This window comes from Chrysochloris asiatica, unplaced genomic scaffold (assembly GCF_000296735.1).
Source record: "Chrysochloris asiatica unplaced genomic scaffold, ChrAsi1.0 scaffold00045, whole genome shotgun sequence".
Classification (NCBI taxonomy): domain Eukaryota; kingdom Metazoa; phylum Chordata; class Mammalia; order Afrosoricida; family Chrysochloridae; genus Chrysochloris; species Chrysochloris asiatica.
This window is the reverse complement of record NW_006408563.1, coordinates 14702068-14708604: the sequence shown is the minus strand read 5'-3', so window position 1 is coordinate 14708604 and position 6537 is coordinate 14702068. Positions and strand designations below refer to the sequence as shown.

At 34.6% G+C, this 6537-nt stretch overlaps 1 protein-coding gene across 1 annotated transcript in view; it reads right to left on the bottom strand.

Annotated features, from left to right (window-relative positions):
* Nucleotides 1-5355, bottom strand: part of BOLL (boule-like RNA-binding protein) — a 116704-nt gene extending 111349 nt beyond the window's left edge. Inside the window, exon 1 of the mRNA XM_006862004.1 lies at nucleotides 5212-5355. The gene's annotated coding sequence lies outside the window, so the exon portion shown is untranslated. The remainder of the gene's footprint in view (nucleotides 1-5211) is intronic.
* Nucleotides 5356-6537: the final 1182 nt, after the last annotated feature.

Below are 6537 nucleotides of genomic sequence, written 5' to 3'. Positions count from 1 at the left end.
AATATATACTGGAGTCCTGGTGTGGCACTGTGAGATAAAGCACTGGACTGCAAGATCGGTTTGAACCATAAGGTTGGCGGTTCAAACTCACCAGTGGCTCCTTGGAAACCCTACACATGGCCAATATGAGTCAGAACCAACTCAATGGCACTTAACAACAACAATAATAAATATATGCTAAGTGAATATTATTATTGACTCCTGTAGCTTAGGGAGGCCCATTGCTGTGGTAAAGAACTAGGTTATGTTGGTCTACAGCAGTTTTTCTATTTTAATCAGTATAGTCCCCAGGAAGAGTTGAGTTTTAGGAAAGGTCCATAGTTTCAAAAGTAGTTGAAATCAGCTTTTGAGAACAATAAATGTTAATAGATTTAGTTATCAGATAATTTATCTATACTCAGTAAAATATGAACATTATAATGACACTAAAAATTTAAATTTGAATTGTAATTAGTCTTATAACATACAAGATGTGTACAAACATGCTTTTTGCATCTCTGGTTTTAACTGAAATAGTCTTATATTAGGTGCATATCACCTTTTCCAAAAGTATTTGCCATAAATTCATTGTAATTTTATTTTGTTTTAGATATAACTCTTTTTACCCAAGAATAATTATATATACATATAACTCTAGAATTTTTTTTTTTTTCACACACATGGGAAAAGATCCATGCTTAACAGCAGAGCTATGACTTTTGAGCCTACTGCTACCTTACTTATATATACTATTGTTTTTCAGTTGGTAACATAAAACCCGCTAAACTATATTAAGTCAAACACTGAGATAACCTAAGAGCAGCTGATTGCCTTTTATTTCACTTAACCCATAATGGAATCAATGCTAGAATAAGAGCAGATTTTAAAGATTTGAAAACAAACTGCTTCAAATTTCAATGGCAAAGAATCAGAAGCTCGATTGACAGTTCATTTTCTTCATGGAGGAGTTAAAGACATGGAAAGATGTCTGTGATAATTAAATGATGGCTAATGTGGCACTGTGGGCTAATGCATCATACTGCAAAGTCTTTTGAACTGCAAGGATGGTGGTTCCAGCTGTTCCTTGGAAACCTTATATAGGGTCGCTATAGGTCAGAATTGACTCGACAGAACTTAACAAAAACAACATTAAGAGGGGCAGCATATAGCTGTCAAAATATAAGATATTTTAAAAACTTGAGAGAGAGTGCTTGCTCCTACAGTAAATAGTTTTCTTGGTTCAAACGGGCATAAGGGAGACAACCCCAGCAGCTACCTTCTAGCTGGGACTGCTCTATACTAATAAACCCCAAAATTTATATTGCAGATGGGTCTCAATAATTAAGAATATTATACAAATTTTATAAGTACTGAAAATGCATTTTAAAACATATATACTAAACTATTGTTGTGGGCCGTTGAGTTGGTTCCAACTCATAGCAAACCTGAATAGGGTTTCCAAGTGCTGCTGGTGGGTTTGAACTGCCGACCTCGCAGTTAGTAAGTAGTCCAGTGATTGCTGTATAAATTAATTCTAAACAAAAATACCCAAATTGAGTACCACTGGATAACCATTAAATTTTTCAGGAAACAAAATCTTTTTTAAAATAAGTATCTCATGAAAAATCATTTTTCTTTATTTTTTACTGAAATAAATCACACACTTGCTTGAAAGTAGTGATTTTGGCTAATACACTAAAAGCATATTTTCTTGAATAGGAAAAAGTAATTCTCTTTAAATTGTAACAGATTTATTATATGGGTATAATCACTTGCTGTCCAGTGTGTTCTAACTCACGATGACCTCTTGTGTGTCACATTATAACTGTGCTCTATATAACCAGCTTTTCAATGTCAGAAGTAGATTGCCAGGTCTTTTTTTCTGAGGCATTGCTGGGTGGGCTAGAACTTCTAACCTTATAGTTAGCATTCAAGCATGAAAACTACTTGTACCACCTGGGGTCTCCTATACCAGAATAATGAGTTATAAAGATCATACCCTAATGGCACAAAGATTTTTAAAATAAAAAAATACAACTCTTCCTGTAATTTCCAATACATAGCAGAGAAATTTACAAGTTTTTCTATATATCCATTTAGAAGTAAGGGGATCCCACTTACAATATCCAAACATGCTTTTTTTGTAAGTGGTCACTATTACCTCATATATGAGAATGCTATAAAATATCTTAAAAACTGTATTTATTTGAGAGACTGAAATGGCTGATTATATTATTTAATCTATTTTAAAAAACTTTTTATTGTGAATTGAATGAAGGTTTACAGAGCAGATCAACAGTTTTACATTGTACACAGCACTGAAATACCCTCAATGTCACATTACATATTCCACCTTCCTCCCTGTAATTCATGTTTCCATTATTCCTTCTTTCCTGACTCTTCTGAATTTTATCTTTTACCCCTTTGATCTTGAATTGTTTACCATTCTGTGGTGTGCGTTCCTCACTAGTGTTGTTGTGTGTCCCCTTCATTACCCCTGCTCCCACCATATATCTATCAAGTGCTTGGTTAAAAATTGAGCCACAGGCAGGAGTTCAGTTAAGGACTTGAAGGATAATCAAGAGGATTATATGATTTAAATATACTATTATTATGATGCTTTGTTCTGACAGGACATAGGACTCTTTGGTGATCTAATTCTCAATTAAATAATATAAAGAAATTTGATCAGGATATTCTTAAACATGGAGTAAAGAGTTTTATTAAGATTAAATAGTTTTTAAATAATGTCTTTTAAAAATTATCACACATTATTTGGGCTATTGGAGTATTATTTCAAAAAGTTTTAGTGTGGCATTGTTGAGTGCTGTCAAATCAGTTCTGGCTTATGTTGTTGTTCTTAGGTGCCATTGAGTTGGTACTGACTCATAGTGACCCTTTGCACAACAGAACCAAACACTGCCCAGTCCTAAGCCAACCTCACTTGAGCCCACTGCTGCTGCTACTGTGTCAATTCATCTAGTTAGGGGTCTTCCTCTTTTTCTCTGACCTACCGCTTTAGGAAGCACAATGTCCTTCTCCAGGGACTGGTTTCTCCTGATAATGTAACTCAAGTACTAGAGACAAAGGCTGTCCATCTTGGCTTCTAAAGAAAATTCTAGATGTACTTCTTTGAAAACAAAATTGTTTGTTCTTCTGACAGTCCGTGGTACCTTTAATAATCTTCTCAAACACCATAACTCAAATACATTAATTCTTTTATGGCCTGCCTTATTCACTGTCCAACTTTCGCATGTATATGAAGATATTGAAAATACTATGGCTTGCGTCAGGTGCACTTTTGTCCTCAAACTGACATCTTTGCTCTTCCAACACTTTAAAAAGGTCTTGTGCAGCAGATTTGTCTAATGCAGTACGTTGTTTCATTTCTTGACTGCTGCTTCCATCAATGTAGATGATGGATCTGAACAAAATGAAGTCTTTTCTCCATTTATCATGATGTTTTTTATTGGTCCAGTGGTAAGGATTTTTGCTTTCTTTACATCAAGGTGCAGCCCATACTGAAGGATGAAGTCTTTGATCTTCACCAGTTTTTTAATTCCTCTTTGCTTTCAGTAAACAAGGCTGTATCATCAGTACACTGCAGGTTGTTAATGTTCTTCTTCATATAATCCAGCTTTTCAAATTACTTTCTCAGCATACAGACTGAATAAGTATGGTGAAAGAACACAACTCTGGCACACACTTTTCCTAATTTTAAACCATTAAGTGTTGCTTGTTCTGTTCAAACAACTGGCTCTTGGTCTATGTACAGGTTCCTTATGAGCATAATTAAGTGTTCTGGAATACTCATTCTCCAAAATGTTGTCTATAGCTTGTCATGAGCCACACAATCGAAAGCCTTTGCATAGTCAATAAAGGACAGGTAAATATCTTTGTATTTTCTGCTTTTAGTCACAATCCATCTGATGTTAGCAATGATATCCATGTCCTATTCTGAATCTGGCTTGAACTTCTGCCAGTCCTCTAACAATGTACTGTTGCAGCCATTTCTAAAATCATCTTTAGCAAAATTTTCCTTGCATGTGATATTAATGATATTGTCTGATGATTTTCACATTTCATTGGATTACGTCTCTTTCGAATGTGACACTATTCCTCCTCAATCTGTCATTAGTATAGCAAATCATATAATTGTCAAGATTCAGAATGGCCATCATCAGTTCATTTCAGCTCACTAATGCCTAGGGCATCAATGTTTATGCTTTCTATTTCATTTTTTACAATTACCAATTTTCCTAGATTCTTACTTTCTACATTCCATATTCTGATTTTAATAGATGTTTATAGCTGTTTTTCTTCATTTTGAATGTGCCTCCTTAACAAGTGAAGGTCTGATAATGTAACTGCATTTTCATCATCATGGTCAATGTTACTTTGAGGAGGCAGCTATTCCCCAGTTGTATTTTGAGTGCCTTCCAGCCTGAGAGGCTCATCTTCCGGCACTATATCTGACAATATTCGGGTGCCCTTCATGTTTCAATGTTCAGTATTCTGGTCCTATCTGACAGTGTTCCACTGCTCTTCATAGCTTTTCAGTGACTAAATATTTGGAAGTAGTCTATCCTTCCTTCTTTCTAGTCTCTCTTAATCTGGGAGTTCAGCTGAAACCTATACACCATGGGTGATCCTGCGGGTATTTAAAATAACGGTGGCATATCTTTCAGAATCACAGCAACATGTAAGCACCACAGTAAGACAAACTGACAGACGAGTGGTGTTCTGACTCATAGCAACCCTGTATAGGCTTTCTGAGGAGTGACTGGTGGATTTGAACCACCAACCTTGTGGTTAGTTGTCCAGTGCTTATCCTACAGTGCCACACCAGGTCTCTTTATTAGTATAATATGGTGAAATGAAGAACATGGGGCTTTATACCATTTCCTGACTCAGAGTGCTCCAAATTCTTCATATTAGTGTGATGAAATGAAGAATATGTACTTCTACAAGTTAGGAAATGGTATAATCTTCACTCTGTTACTAATTAGCTAAGAGCCTATATCAGTTTCCTTGTACCTGAAATTAGACAAGTATATGTTTCCTACTTTTAGCTACATGGGTATTGAGAACTTAATTTAAGACATTTTGAAACCTAGTGATCATTATGCACACAAAGCATTATTTTTTATAGCTTCACAAAGAAACACATTTCTGAAAAAATAAACAATTCTAACTTAAAAAAAAAACTACGTTACATTCATAAATAAGTACCTTAAAGTCAATCCCTCCTACAAAGATGCGATTAGGGATCACTGTTCCATATCTTGGGGCACTTGTTGGGTTATTTAAAGGCACAGGCGACACAGGATTAGGGGATGAAGATAATGAATCTGTTTGCGTCTGATTTGATATTTGCTGTAAAATAAAATTCTTTTAACCTTTTAGCACTGGTATAAGTTTTCATATAGATAAAGATACATATCTTTCAAAAACACAATTGGACAAAATTCAGTACTTTAAACATTTATCTTAATATTTTGAAGGTTATAAAGAATTAGACTTTATAGTTTTTGGGGACAACACAAGCTATAGGAAATGTTTTTGCACCACAATCTACTCAATTACAGAAAAAAATCTAAGGAGAAGTAATAACTCAGAATAACTTTCGAAAAAGAGAAAAGCAGCCCGAAGAAGACGGGAATTGGCCCAGCACAACCAACTAGACCTTGATGTAATTCACAGTTGGCCTGGTACTTCTAGGCTATGGTGTTCTCTTGTTCAGAGAACTGCAACATCAAACAAGGCCACTCAAATAAAAACATAACCATCCCATAATCATGTCTGAACACGACAAAAACAAGTATTAGCCAAGTGGCAAAAAATGACCAAACATTCCTTTGTCCTGCTGGATTTAAGTGACTTAAAAAAAAATTTTTTTTTAACTGATCATAGCTTCAGCCTCAATCTATTTTTCTTGCTTTCTAGATAAAAATTTTAACATACCCAACCACAGAATTATTTCTACTTCCTGACAATATACAATCAAAGTAAAACCTTAAATCTTCTACATAAATAACCTAACACAAGCCTAAATCCTATCGTAAGTTCTTTTGAACACCCTTTTAATTAAAGTCCCCTTTGACTTCCCATGGTGTATGTCCTCCCTTGTTACAACAAGTCAGTAGGCCAAACTTTATTCAATTACAGGTGTATTCCTAGTGATTTTGGTTTTAAGGGCATTAACAACAGAGAATCTCTAACAAGCTAAGTTCACTGTCTTTCAGCTCTAAAGTAAAAATGTTAAATACCGTTGCCAATTTGAAGATTGGCCTGGTTTTGTATAGACATGTTATTTTGTAACTGTTTATACCAAAGAACTCAGTATATATTAATATGTTCATATTCTAACTCAAATAATGTCATTCAAATATATAAGCCTTTGTACAGGCATGACAGTAGACTATTAAGGTCCATTTGAAACAAACTAGACTTTAGAATAGAATTTAAAGAGAAACCAATTCAATAACTTGTAAATATTTTCCTTCTGTTAAAATTACTTGGAATCTTGAGTCAGTCTAACATATTAAATGACTGCTT